The following is a 14,565-nucleotide window of genomic DNA, read 5'->3' on the forward strand; positions in this document are numbered from 1 at the left end:
AAAATAAACACCCCTTCCTTTTTTATGAGCATCACCTTCGTTCCAGTTCCAGGAAGAGAAACTTATGACTAATTTTAAGAACAATTGCAGTGAACATAAAAGGTCAGTTTAAGGAAGCAGCAACACAAACATATCCTTTCCACATTAGAAAACAAACATACACTACACAAACAAACATCATGCTTTAAACTTCATAACAAGAGACCAGTTTCCAGACTTTGCTAGTTCATTGAGTCTACTTGGTAGCCTACAAAAAAATTACACATACACTTTTAGTTTCACAAATCTTAGCTGTAACCTGTCACTTCCTTCTATATAAGCAAAAATACATTGGCCTACATCCTTACCTTCTAGAAATGGATTTAAACTGCAATCAGAGGCACAGTCCAAATGAATGTGATTAAAGATGGGGCAAAGCCGCACAGTTCAGGAAAATCTGTAACATCTTCATGCAAACGCGACCCTGGACATTTCAATTCAATAGGCCTATAGAAAACGGTGGTGAGTCTAGCACATTACCTCTTCTTTCCTTGATTCCATTCCCTACGCTGCAGAGAAAACACAGTGATTCACCATAAAAACTTCTGAGGTTTGTTTAACCTTCAGAAGGGGATGAGGTGAGCAAAGTGTATTGACCAGTAAACATCGTTTTGATTACAGGTCAGGTACAGGTGTCCCATGCACCTGACTACATCAGTGTGTACAACACTTTTATTTTCCCCAGGATTATTTTTTTTTAAAAGTACTTTTATTTTGAAGGCCAAGCTACTTGCTTCTAGTCTTATTGTTGCAGACTTGACGCAGCTTTCCTCCGCTTGCATGTTGCGACATCCACACAGACTTTCCCCGCTGAAACAATCCTCTGTTTAGTAGTCAGGACCAATACCACCCGAACCCAACATGGCAAAGGCGTAAATTAGTGCTCCCCTGGTCAGGATTGAATAGACGAGCCCTCCTTTTCTATTCTACTGCTCATTTCATCAAGGGCAGAGGGCTCTCTGTTCCAGCACCGGGCTAGAGCCCATGTCACTGCCACTATCACCACGAGTATTTAACTCATGAAAATGAAAGACAACGCACTATAATTTTTCATTCTTTATCATTACCACACAAATATACCCAAAGACACAAGCTGTACTTTAACAGTCTGAGTCGCTAAGTGATACATTCCGTCAGATAAAGGCATTATGTGAATATCACAGCCGGTCACTCATTGTGTTATATGAAATTACAGCACTAATGTCCAGCAGGTAGTCAGATAAAAAGCTCCTCGGCGGTGGTTACCTTTTAGTGTCAGCGGTCCAGAGAGGAGAAGCGGACAAACCGGTGTGAGGATCAGTAACTGAGGAAGGACTCCGTGTGGCTGCCTGGCTGCATGTATTCTCCTCTTGGTAACGCGCTCAGGCTGAGGCGTGGACGCCGGTGCGCACGCCTTATGTATGGTACCGGCTCCGCACAGTTGCCTTAATGGTTAATGGTGGTTAATGGTTAAACCCTCCCTCCCTTCCGCGCGGTTAAGGCTGTGTCCCAGTCTCTCCCGACTCGTCACATTGCACCCGTCCTCTGGCCCCCGCCGCCCGGCTGCTTGGATGCGCATCTATAATACACCCGTCCGGTGCAGGGGGCCAGGAAGCCACAAGGCGGGCCCTCCCTACGATACATACCCCCACACCCCCCACCACCCCCCACCCCTCTCATCTCCCCTCCATCACCACCCTCCCACCCCTTCGTCTCCATTGCGCACAAGTACCTCTCCTCCCTCTACCCCATGCGTGTGGAAATTTGTGTCCGTGCGGTGCCACTCTCCTCCACAAGCCTACTAATTTACTACCAGCGGGATGAGACACATGATTAAAAGTTTTAATTTAACAGTAGGTCTAGATTCCTGAATGAATGGGCACACACGCATGTCTGTACAGTATAACTGAGCTGGGGCTGATTTTAGTCACTGATCCACAAACACACAGAATAAATAAATGCAAGTCTTACATAAGTGACTGTTGAGATTACGCCATGCGCCATGCGTGACCTGAAAACACAAGAGGTGAATATGGTCGAGTAGAAACTTTATGCACATTGCATAATTGCATTGACAATAAAGATAGAAACACATATTGATAATAATATTAATTTTACAACAATATTCCTTTAGGGACCTATAGTGAGTCCCTATTCATCAGTGAGTTTATCAAAGAGACCCAGTGACCTTGCCTGACTTTATAGGGTCTTCCCCTTATAGGGAGTTTTTTGTTGCATTTGGTTTATAGTGGGTTTATAGACGTACCTGTGGAGTTCCCCAAAGCTCAATCCTTAGGCCTCTTTTATTTAACATTGATATGTTTCCATTAGGCCAAATGATGTAAAACAATTAATCATAATTATGCAGTAATTTATTAGTAATTTACTTTGCTGTCATCTAGGGACAGTTCCATAGATTCTCTCTGCAAGTGCATTGAAATAAATAAGGATTGGATGTACTTCCTTCGGCTAAATACAGATAAAACTTAATTATTTTCATAATTGCCTTTTTAGAATAAAGGTATCTCTTCTGGTCTCTGTCTTTGAAAACTAAAAACAAGTTAACTCTAACAAGGAGAACTGAACAAAACTGAACTGTCTCTGCCTCGCTCATGTGGTAGTGATGTGCTAACTGAAACAAAATTTTGAAAAGTAGCGCCTGTGCACCACAGAGCTGGAACAATTGCTTAGAAAATAGAAGACTTGCTCCGCCTTTGATTACATTAAATTATCAAATGAATAATTAGACTTTTTTTTTTTTAACTTGCTTATTTCCTCTCTTGTCTTTTCTTCTTGTCTTTCTTGGGATGCAGTTAGCTTAGCTTAGCATAAAGACTGGAAGCTGGGGGAAACAGTCAACCCAGCTCTCTTCAAAGTTCAAAAATATGCCTATAAGCACCTCTAAAGCTCACTAATTAACACGTTGTACCACAGTTGTTCAATCCATACACAAACACAAATGTAAAATCAACACGTTTTGGTTTTAGGCGGATTTGCAGAGAGTTATGTGCTGTTACTATGTCTTAGTGAACAGTTGCCAGGTGCAGTGACCTCTTTGGAGTCTCCTTTGGTTGCTTGGTAACCTCACAGTGAAGACAGGACATTTCAGCAAATGGGGGGTTTTTTTTGTTTTGTTTTGGGGTTTTTTTTAACCAAAACTTCAAGCTATACATTTAAATGCAGTTTATTATATTAATTTTCATGTTTTTGATGCCATGAAAAAGGATATTTTTTATTATGTGTGCACAAGTTATGGATCAAGTTTGTTTTAAAATCATATTCAGGAACTTCAGAGGCTCTATATTTAACTGAACCTTATGAAATCATTGTTTTTTGCACTTACATGTTGACTTGTGTCTTTTTAATCTGCATTGTAAATTTTATGCCGTATTATTTTTTGCATTATTTACTATAGGAATACAGAAGTTTTTTTCATCAAGGGATTGCAAAGTATGTCAGTGTTTTGTTTGTGTGTGTGATGTGCGAGTTATCTAACAGACAAATTGCACGCTGCCTCAGCCTCCTCATGCTGTTCCTAAGAGAGCAGCAGCTCTAACAACGTCCCCAGAGGACCTGCAGCTTTATTGTGCTGTTCGCCTGTTGCTATACAGCCGCTCGGCTCAGCATCAGCAGCCCCTGCATCGCCCAGAGAGCAGAGGCTACAATCTATCCACATCCCCCCCATGCTGGCACTGTGGTGAGCCGAGCCAGTTTGCACACAGCGTAAACATCCAGTAATGACAGGGGAATGAGAATCAGTCACACTGTGGTCTGTGGGTGGATGTGTTTGGTGGTTTTTCCCAGTCTTGTAGGGGAAAAGGAAGTTGTGATTTGCTTGCAGTTTGTGGTCATATAACTCACACTGAAATTAGGCTTATATTATTTTGCATATTCCTCCGACCTATACAAATATGAGCTGCACAAGAGCAGTGAGAGAAAAAGGTCAGGCAGAAGATGTGCTGCTAGAAGTCGGAGTGTCTTTCTGAAGATCACTTATACATCGATGGATGAATCCTGTGGCTGACTGCCAAATGGTTTACTTGAAATAAATCTTAATGTCAAGCTGTATTGCACACAGGCTGAAGGACATCAAACTGCAACTGAACATTTGGATTGAGTATATGCTCTGTGATAAATCATCACCTTTTACAAAGACATAGCTTGTTATTCATTTATTTTTTATGCCTCACTTGAACACGAGTGAATATTTACTATTGTTCCCTATTTCCAGATGTAAGAACAGGAAAGTCTTCCTGCAGCTTATTTTCTGTAGAGGATGTCTACATGCCGTACAGCCTGTTCCAAGAAGCAAGGGTGGTTTCACAAATGATTGTCATTCACAAATTGCAGATTACTTTGCAAGTCCTACAGGGCTCTCAGATGCTCATGTACAGTCTGCAGGTACTACTTTTGATTACTGAAAAGTGTCAGAATCAACAGGAGAGGAATATGTGTTTTATGTGGTGATGATGCAAGTGGCAGCTTGCATATTCAGTGAAACAGGGCCCAGTCATCAAAGACTTCCAGAGAACTCGGTAAAACTGCTTCCTGGAACAGATGTGAGTTCACAGAGTTAACATCACAGGAAAATAACACTGCAACAGAGGCGGATTACATATTCATGGTGTCACGTCATTTCCAGTGAAGCAGTTTCAGGCCGATAACAGTATATTTAGGACAACACCTGTGATTTTTAAAATATTTTCTATCAATTTAATGTCAATTGTGGCATGTTTATATACAACTTACACAATAAATATATATTTGAATCCATATGTCCAGTATCTCAGGCTCATTTATTTCCATTCAATTTTAAAAAAAAGGTGACAGCAATCAAACACTGTGAGGGAGAATTTGAGCATTTTCTTTTGAAAAGCAAAAAAAAAAAAGGTTTTGAGTGTAGTCCTCCTGTTTCTCGGTATTATAATGATCAACAGAGGATCCATGCTCTATTGATCGTTTTATTCTTCATAAAAGAGTTTTATGGAGATGTTTTTTTAGTGTGTGCTGTACAGACTGTAAAGCCCTTTGAGGCAAATTTATGATTTTGGGTTAAATGAATCAACTTTACTTGACATGGCTTGAATTGTCTTCACCAAACCACATTTACATTCATAACAGGAGATACTTTAAGGCACTTTTTCATATTCCTGCACTCTCTGGAGAACACAACAGGAGTTGAGACAAGATGAGAGGCCGTCAAATTTCTGTTCTTTTTTCTTCTTCTCTGATCCATATGATCCATATGATTTAAAACTATTTTTATACTATCTCATGGTTACTGACAAAGACTGTGTATGGTTACATGTCTGTGATCTCCTTTATGTCTTTACTGGATTAAAAATACAGCAGTAAAACATCCAGGTACAAATCTAATGAAAAATGAATGAAATCAGATCAGTTAAATTATAAAACCACTTTTTATTGGTTTTAGTTCGTGGATGCCAATGTTCAGTAATCACTCTGTTGCAGTCCAGGATGGATTACTTTGAAATTTAATACATCGTAGAATCATAATGACTTTGTGGAACTTGTATCTAGTGCCAGCAACAGCTCTGATTTATCAAGTGCAACACTTGAGTCTATGAATGTAACTCGAAATCTTAAGCCAAACTACTAAGAATAGCAAAGTTGTGTTCAATGTTTCATCTATCTGATAACTTTGTTGATGATGGTCAATAAAGCTAAGCTTATCTTCCTGGGACTGAATCTGCTTTTTGCTGTAAAAATATTAACTCCAACACACACAATCATTTAACGAATATAAACGTAAAGTCACATTTGAGCTGAGACTCTGTCATTCATTGATCGGGCAGGATATCTTCTTCTTTTTTTTTGCAGCAAAAACTTATTGTTTTACCAAAAAATGTTACGACATACATTTACTGGCAGTGATTCAAAGTCTAACCTACAGTTTTATGTCTTTTTAAAATTTCCCCTCAAACAGCAGCAGCACAGAGCTGAATGAATATATAACTAAATGAGGGAACATGGATGAACAGGATGTGATCTGTCAAACTACATGGCAGTCATTACATCAAGCTGCCATCTTACTATACTTTCTTACATAATGTGTACAAGAAAGTTGGAAAAAATGCATTTCTCTTGTGTCTGTCTGTCTGGTCAACATGTTCCAACACTATTACATAATATTAAAGCCTAAATACGGAGTAATACAAAGCTCCTAGCATAGTTAGCTGTTTACAAATGTCACATGCAACCACGTCTGTTGATGACTGTCAGGATGATACACTATCATTTATTTTAAAATGTGTATGTAGCCATATTTTAATGTAAATATGAGTGTGTGTTACATATTAAGCATGCAGACAGACACAAGAGAAGTGGATCATGCTGTAGTGGTTTGAGAAGTTCTACAGTCCATTATTTCAGTACATCCAGACACCTCAGAATGTTTTATTGCACTTACAACAGGATGTCTCCTAATCCATGGTTAGATTACTTTCACCATCAAGTTAGATTAAAGCAATAATCATTGTTGCTACCTGGCCATCTTTGCAGCATCAAAGATGGCATACTGCAGCATCAGCAGCAACACACGAAGTTCAGTAATGAGATGTACTTTGCCGATGATGCTGATGGTTTCTAGGTAATTAAAAAAAAAAAAAAAGATTTTCCTGAAAGTGCCCAGAATTGCTTTAAAGCCCATAGATGTATGATTTGATAGTATGTCACAGTGTTGTCACATTGTCTTATTCTTGCAGAAACAAAACGCATTGTATCAGAATGATTTTAAAGATGATACTATAAATATCACTCTCATTAGGGTCTTAAGATATTCTGAGTGGAATGATAATTTGGATTTTCCTGAATAAAATTTATTTTATTTTTCATTTACCACATAAAAATCCTTAAAATGACATCTACTCCTTCTCCCTCGTTGAAAAAAAGTCCAGAATCCATGAATATGCAAACACTGTTCATCACAAAAGTTTAACTGCTGGACACAAGATGACTAATAATTCATTGTAGAGTCCACATATGTACACCGGAGGCTTCAATATTCCACATTTCACTTGAGTAAGTTGCATACTGGACCACGATTGGCTCAACTAGTTGTGATGTCACAAATTTTGCTTCTTGGTCTACATCTGAAATTCAGATTTAAGATGAACACAGAGATATTTTACCTCCTTCAGCAGATGAATGAATGTGAAAACAAACTCTGCACATACATCAATCTGTACAGTGAAGCACAAACATCCAACAAGAAGCAAAACACATTTTCGAGGAGGGTGGGGAGGGGGGGACTTTAAAATGGCTTAGCGACTTCAGGGCATGTGTTTCCAGATGCTATAAGGGCTTGGTGGAGCACATTGACTGCAGCCCAGCAGGAATGCAAGCTGGGAGTGTGGAGACTCACGGGTTGACCTTAAGAGGATTCAGGAGCTAAGAGGATTCATTCTCAGATTCAGTACACATGATACAGTATTTAGTAGACGAGGTGTGAGTCTTATTATATTCATCATTAGCATTTCTTACAAAACAAACAAACAGAATAAGTTACTGGTGAGATTAAAAGATGTGTCGTAAGCTATGGTTCACTATAAATATACTACAAGTTTTCAGTCTTGTATTGAGACACAACTCTTGTGCTTGCATGCACATATAGATTCAGGCCTTGCACAGGTAGTTGTGGTTCTAGCTTGATACATTAAAGTTAAATAGTCTCCAAAACCTCTAATACTCCTCTGACAATGGTCATTTGAGATCAGAGCAAAGCTTGAAAACAAAGACACAATATAAATCAGTTATAATTTAGTGTTTAGTGTTTATTTAGAAACTGAAGAAATCCTGAAACAATGGAAAATTTCCCAGATGACAGCTTAAATTATTGGATTTGATTATTTTATAAACATTTTAGTGCTTCTTCAGAATAGCAGAATGAATTATTAAACCAGATCTTCCCATCATCAGTTAGAGGACAGTACTCATCCAGTGAGGAGATATACGTTTTATTCAAAAGTTACACTGTAAGCTGTAGTCAGAGACAGGATATGGAACAATGTGTGCCCTTACTCATTTGGCAACTGGTCCGTGTAACTACTTGAAATATCTTTTTTACAAGTGAAGAAATCTAATCTTCCTGACAACACTTGAATGGATGTTTGCTTTAGAGTGAAAAAAGTAGCCATATATAAGTAGGTATATACACAGGTATTTAGGTAACTGAATGGAGACGTGTCCTGAGGTCTGGTTACATGTGGACATACAGTGTAGTATGGGGCACTTCTGGTGGTTAATGATCCTCCAGCCTCCTTTTCCAAACCAGGAAGTGAGGTGAGAACGGACGACAAAACAGCGCTGGGCCCCAGCAACGCCTCGGCAGAGTGGCTGTCCCTGGCAACGCTGAGGCGGTCTGTGCCAGTTTTGGGCCACTTCTGTCCCGGGGCTTCTTTGAGCTCAGAAGAATGTCGGGGGGGAAGATTTGGAAACCTTCCCTCAGCTCAGGATGAATGGCTGTCCACCGACCACACTCCCCCCTCGCTCTCTCTCTCTCCCATCCCCTCTAACCTTCCTCCTTCACACACAGAGGACAGGCAGAAAACTGCGACAGGCCTAAGTTTAAGTTTTCACTTCTTCTCCTCATTCCTCATTCTCCTGAGAGTCATTACATCCCCTGGAGAAAGTGCTGCCACTAAACATCATCACATCATTCCATCAGATTCCTTAAGAACATTTCTGGTTTGTAGTTTTAACCATCATTCCTATCCGTATTAATCACATTGCACTCAAGTTAATTACTGAGATCTGGAAACAAAGTGCTAAAAAGAAGTCAGATGGACCAAAAAACACGAGCATTTAGGCAATCACAAAGTATCAAACAAACTCCAAAGTTATCTAAATTATTTGCAAAGAAATATTCAAGGCAAACTGTAAAGTATCACCCAAACTGTCCATCACAGTTTACAGGAGACTCTCTAGGGGACCACTATGACCTCTAAGCCATTATGACCTCTAAGCTGAGCCGGTGCAAGCCGGTACTAGCATTGCTAGCATATATACTGTAAGACAATCATTGATGGTTGTGCTAATAGTACTGTGTTGTTCTTATTACAGTAGCATTGTGTGATATCATATTTTGGAGGGACATTGGCCTGCCACAAGTCTGAAGGAGGTTGGTTTAATTTTCTCATGAACATAATCTTAGCAGTCAAAAATTGAAATGCCGCTTTGTCAAAACTAAATAGGCCAATGTGATGTGCACATCAGGGTCATTTACAAGTTTAGTGCCTTTTCACCCATTTCTGTAGTGTTTTACATTTTTTGTGTTGCCATTTCTCTACTGTATATATTCGTAGCACAAATAGCTTGGCTAGCTAACAGGTGAAATCGAAAAGTAGTGTGATGCCTTCATCTGTCTTTTAGACCTGGTGTTAACACGTGATCTGTATCTGGATACATTATCTAGATGATGACATCTGATTCATGAGTCTTTGCATTTACACCTGGTGTTAAAATGTGTTCTTGTTTTCTCAGTTGTGCCCACTTTGTAATTGGATCTCAATACTCAAGTGAGGTGGTGCTGGCAGACTTGTCAGTAGACACCAAGAATGAATGTTCAATTTTTGCAAGGGAAGACTTGCTAGCTAACTGTTGCTACTTTTAGTTTTTGCTGGGCTTGCTTTAGCTGTTAGGAAGAAACGGAGCTAAGTGACCTTTCAACTTACTGGGACGATTTTTTTCTTATGAATGTGGTCACGCTGTACAGACTGTATTTACACCTGACTGAGATCCAATCACAATCTGTGTAAAGGTATAAATGGAGTATAAATGGAGTATCTCTGTTTGTCATGTGACTCTCACTTTGCAGGTCATAGGAGACTTTCAAACTACTGCTACAAGAGTCACATAAGTGACGCAGACAGCTAAAGGCATCAGAAGGCTAATTTTTATTGGCAGACAAATGTGCTGGTTTGTTGCCCATTAAAAGACTTCCAATGCCTCTGTTCAGAAAGTCTGGAGAAATAACAGGTGGCACAGTTCAATGCCAAAAGACAACAAAATGTCATTTTCACTTCCTACCAAAATGTGTCTACGGTAACATTTTTGTTAGTAAAAACTCACAAAACATTGTCATGATCACATTAGATAACACTGTAATCGCTCGCACAGTCAATGGTGGTAGTGTTAGTTTGGCTATCCCCTTCAGTCACATGACCCTCGCCTTGCAGCTTGTGGTGGTGGTCAAGAGTCTCTCCATTGTTTACAGACTGACATCCTTGTTCAACTTTGAATACTTTTGTATGCATGGTGAGGTGATGGAAGAGAAAAAAAACATGTCTTCCTGATGGGATATTGTTGGAAAATACAGTTGCAGATTGTTTCTACCTATTCTAAAAACTCAGTGAACTTTGTTTAGGATCGCAGAGTTGTGACCCCGAGCTCTTGTAATGAATGAGCTGTGACCTTCCAAATGGTTGTACCAGCAGTGAAACATGACATACTGCCAATATTCCAGAAGGGAAGATGTGTACGTCAAACATGGTAGGAGCAAAAACATTACTTATTCAGACAGAAACTCTGCAGCAACGAGATCTCGCTGTCAATGGAAGAAAGGCGTTAGAGAGTAACAAACAGCCTCACAGATTAACTGCCTTGTCCTCATGTGTGCTGTTTGTGTGTGTGTGTGTGGGTGGGTGGGTGAAGAGTAACCTCCTGCGGGCAGCACATAGCTCACCCATTAAACAAAACAGACATCATCATCACATCACAAAAATAGTTTGTTTCAGGTCAGAGAGAAGCATGACCTGCCTTGCCTTAAAAGACTATACCGGTCTTTAATGTGCTCTTTACACTACAGCATGAAAATGAACTTGCAGAAACTTGAATGCTGAGTTTGAGTCAAGTTTGAAGTAATGTTAATTTTCATACTGAAAATGGCTGCCTGAAGTATAATAGACAGAACATAAGCGAGAAGTTGAAGAAGTATTCAGATAATTCACTTAAGTAAAAGTACCAATACAGTAATGTAAAAATACTCCATTACAAGTAAAACTCCTGCATGAAAAATCCTACTTAAGTAAAAGTACATAAGTATTATCAACAGTAAAAGTAGTGGTTTGTTCCCTCTGACTGATATATTATTATATATGACATCATTAGATTATTAATAGTGAAGCATCAGTGTTAGAGCAGCATGTTACTGTTGTAGCTGCTGGAGGTGGAGCCAGTTTCAACTACTTTATATATAGTTAGCTAGTTTAGTCCAGTGGTTCCCAATCTAGGGGTCGGGGCCCTCCAAAGGGTCAGATAAATCTGAGGGGTCGTGAGATGATTAATGGGAGAGGAAAGAATAAAAAACAAAGTTCTGATACACAAATCTGTTTTCAGTTTTTGGACTTTTTCTCTAATCTTTGATTTTTGGTGAAATATTGGATCATTTGAACATTTATTGAAATGAAAGCATGTGAGAAGTTTAGAGGGAAAAATCACTATTTGGTGGAGCTGTTAACAACTCATAGACATGTGAAATGTGAGCCCGACTACACACTGCTTTTTGTAAGACGTCAAAAGCCAAAAAGGTTGGAAACCACTGGTTTCATCTTTAACAATGTGTTGTATTTTAAAAGCTTGTTATATTATCCATTGTGTCAAATCTTCATCTGAAAAGTAACTAAAGCTGTCAAATAAATGTAGTGGAGTAGAAAGTACAATATTCCTCTGAAATGTAGTGGAGTGGAAGTATATAGTATCATCACATGGAAATACTCAAATACAGTGCAAGTACCTCAAAATTGTACTTAAATACAGGACTTAAATATACTTAGTTACTTTCTACCACTAGCATAACGTGAGACAGACATGGCTGGCAGTAATGTAAACATACAAAAACATCAGAACGACCTTTCAATCATATCAATAAGTGAGGGCTGATGAAGGGGTGGCTTTTAGCTGCTGTTGAGCATGGGTGTGTGCTTCCATGTGACCATTATTTATTTATCTTTGTGTATATGTGTGTGCATTCGAGTATCTAGGCTACTCATTACTGTTATAAAACCAGAGAGACTTGTTTTTCATTTGTGGATTGTTCCAAACACTGTATGTTAACATTTACATTCGGCAACATTACAAAATTATTTTATGAAACATTACAGAATATGTAAAATATTTCATATCTAACACACATCATTGCACTAATATGGTATTTTTCTGGATTTACTTTTGTATTTTAAAATATCATTTTGCTTAAATTATTATTATAAGTCAAATGCAGGGAATGACAAGTTAGATTCCAGCATTCAGCATGTGCTGTACTTTGACCAGACTATTGTCCTTACACCTGCTACCATCCACACATCTTCTGAAACAAACACACACACACACATGCACTTTTGTACTTTCCTGCTAAAGCAGCATTTGACTGTACAAATACTAATGTTCCCACAACTTATGCAACAGTTGGTTTGGAAACCTTGTGTTCAGATCAAATATGACCCATTGGCAGACAACCAGAAAAGATATATTATTATCCATGTGCCGTGTGATTCATTCTTTTAAATTCCACCCTGCATAAAAGATGCTCAGGTGATATGAAGCTGTTTAACTTTAAACATTAACAGCATAACCTGATTCCCTCAACTGGCATTTCATTTTGGAGTGACACATCCATTTTTTCCACAAAGACACATAAGAGATGAATTTATTTTCTGTGTGTCATGGTCATTTACTCTAAGTTTATCTTCTCGGTACCTGGAAAGGTTAAGTGAGAGTCACCAGTTCAGGCCAATAACAGTCCCCCTCTGAGTCTCCCTCTGCTGCGTTGCCGGGGCAATTAGTTTGACCGACTTAATGTGGAAAAAACACAGAGAGGAATACAGCAGCCAGAGAGAGCGCTCACAAACACGCAGCCAGCCTCACTTGAATGCAATCAACCCATTTTAGACTGGATGATGCCTAAAATGGGTGTGTGTGTGTGTGTGTGTGTGTGTGTGTGTGTGTGTTACCTCTTTGGGACCTTTTCCGGTATAAACACCGACCTTGTACGATCCAGTAGTCCTCATGGGAACCAAAGCCTGGTCCTAATGAGGCAAAACATCATATCTAAGGTCTGGTTAATGTTAGGGTTAGGCATAAATTGGTTATGGTTAAGGTTAGGGTTAGAGTTGGAGTTAGGGGTTAAGGTTTGGCTTTCCACAATGATTGGAAGTCAATGCAATGTCCTAACAAGAATAGCTGCACAAACTTAAATCCATAGTTGGCAGCAGAAAAAGGAAATCATGGTAGATGTAGAGTGAGCAGTGAATAAGCATTACGGAGCTTTCTATCACTGAAAAAGACATGACATAGCAATTTGTAAATCTCAAATTTCAAAATAAAGTGCTTGTCCTATATAGAGATTTCCATTTACAAGCAGCTGAGGTTGTTTGCTCTGCAGAGGGGTAGCCTGTTATGATAGTTTGATATTTTCTTTTCTGGACCAAGTTGCTGGAAACCAGTAAAATTACTTTTTAGAGGTAAATTTGTGTGTGGCACTAGAACTTTCTTTACTGCCACACGTTGATACAGTAGACATCTGTCAGCTCTAGACAGCTAACCTGGCACATTTAATTCCAGTGAATTGGCAGCTAGAAATGGCAGCTAGTAGCAGTAATAATGCCAACTAAGCTCGTTGGTTAGCTACTACGCTATGTTAGCTCTACAGGTAGAGAGAAATAACCTGTGAAAAGGGTCTCAGGGGAACTGAAGGACTCTACATACCAGTTTGAATGGATCCCGACCTGCCTTACTTTAAAACTAGTGTTTCTCTCTCATCAGTTTCTGTGCAAAACTATCCACTGCCTTATTTGAATCAATGGCTCTGACCTGATAGCTACTAGCTAATTATGCACTCCAAACTTAGAGGGAGTTTTCCTTCTTGGGATATTGAATATTTCCCACGCATTACTTTTGAGATTCGTATAGTTTCCTTCCAGACATGATATAAAATACTCATCTTTGAAAAATAATGTGGTTGTTCCACAAAAAAGTTAGATTAGCTCGTTAAGATCTTCTCCTTCTCCCTCAGTGAAAAATCCAGAATCTATGACAATGCAAATCTCTCCTACTTCACTATAATGTCTCATTGTATGTGCACTGGAAGCTTCGAGTTTCTTTCAAGTTGCATAATGGACCATGATTGGCTTCTGAACTAGATGTGATGTCAGAAATCATGCTCATAGGTTTTAGTCTTGAAGTCAGATTTGAGGTGAGCACAGAGAAACTTTCCTTCTTCAGCAGATGAATGTGAAAACAAATTCTCTGCACATACATCATTCTGCAAAGTGAAGAGAACATCTAACTGAAGGAACACAGAAAAGTAACAAGAAAAACACCACCTCATGTTGATCTCCTCGCTGGCTCACAGTCACTGTTTGTTTTCGACCCCCCGTGAGCATCTCACGATGACGCAGCTGGGAAACCCATCTACAGTACGTCATGGTATTAAAATAAGAAGAGTCAACAATGATATCCTGTTAGCAATAATCATTATGGCCACTTAAATGGCCAAATATTCCATTTTCAGAAAATACTCATTTATCCTTT

At 39.1% G+C, this 14,565-nt stretch overlaps 1 protein-coding gene across 3 annotated transcripts in view; it reads right to left on the reverse strand.

Annotated features, from left to right (window-relative positions):
* slc41a1 (solute carrier family 41 member 1) overlaps positions 1-1,569 on the reverse strand; it is a 28,514-nt gene extending 26,945 nt beyond the window's left edge. For 2 of the 3 annotated variants that reach the window (XM_044349033.1, XM_044349032.1), the window contains exon 1: positions 1,285-1,569. The gene's annotated coding sequence lies outside the window, so the exon portion shown is untranslated. The remainder of the gene's footprint in view (positions 1-1,284) is intronic. The other variant, XM_044349035.1, reaches the window with a different exon arrangement.
* Between the last annotated feature and the right edge of the window lie 12,996 nt (positions 1,570-14,565).

The sequence above is a fragment of the Thunnus albacares genome, chromosome 4, assembly GCF_914725855.1.
Source record: "Thunnus albacares chromosome 4, fThuAlb1.1, whole genome shotgun sequence".
Lineage (NCBI taxonomy): Eukaryota > Metazoa > Chordata > Actinopteri > Scombriformes > Scombridae > Thunnus > Thunnus albacares.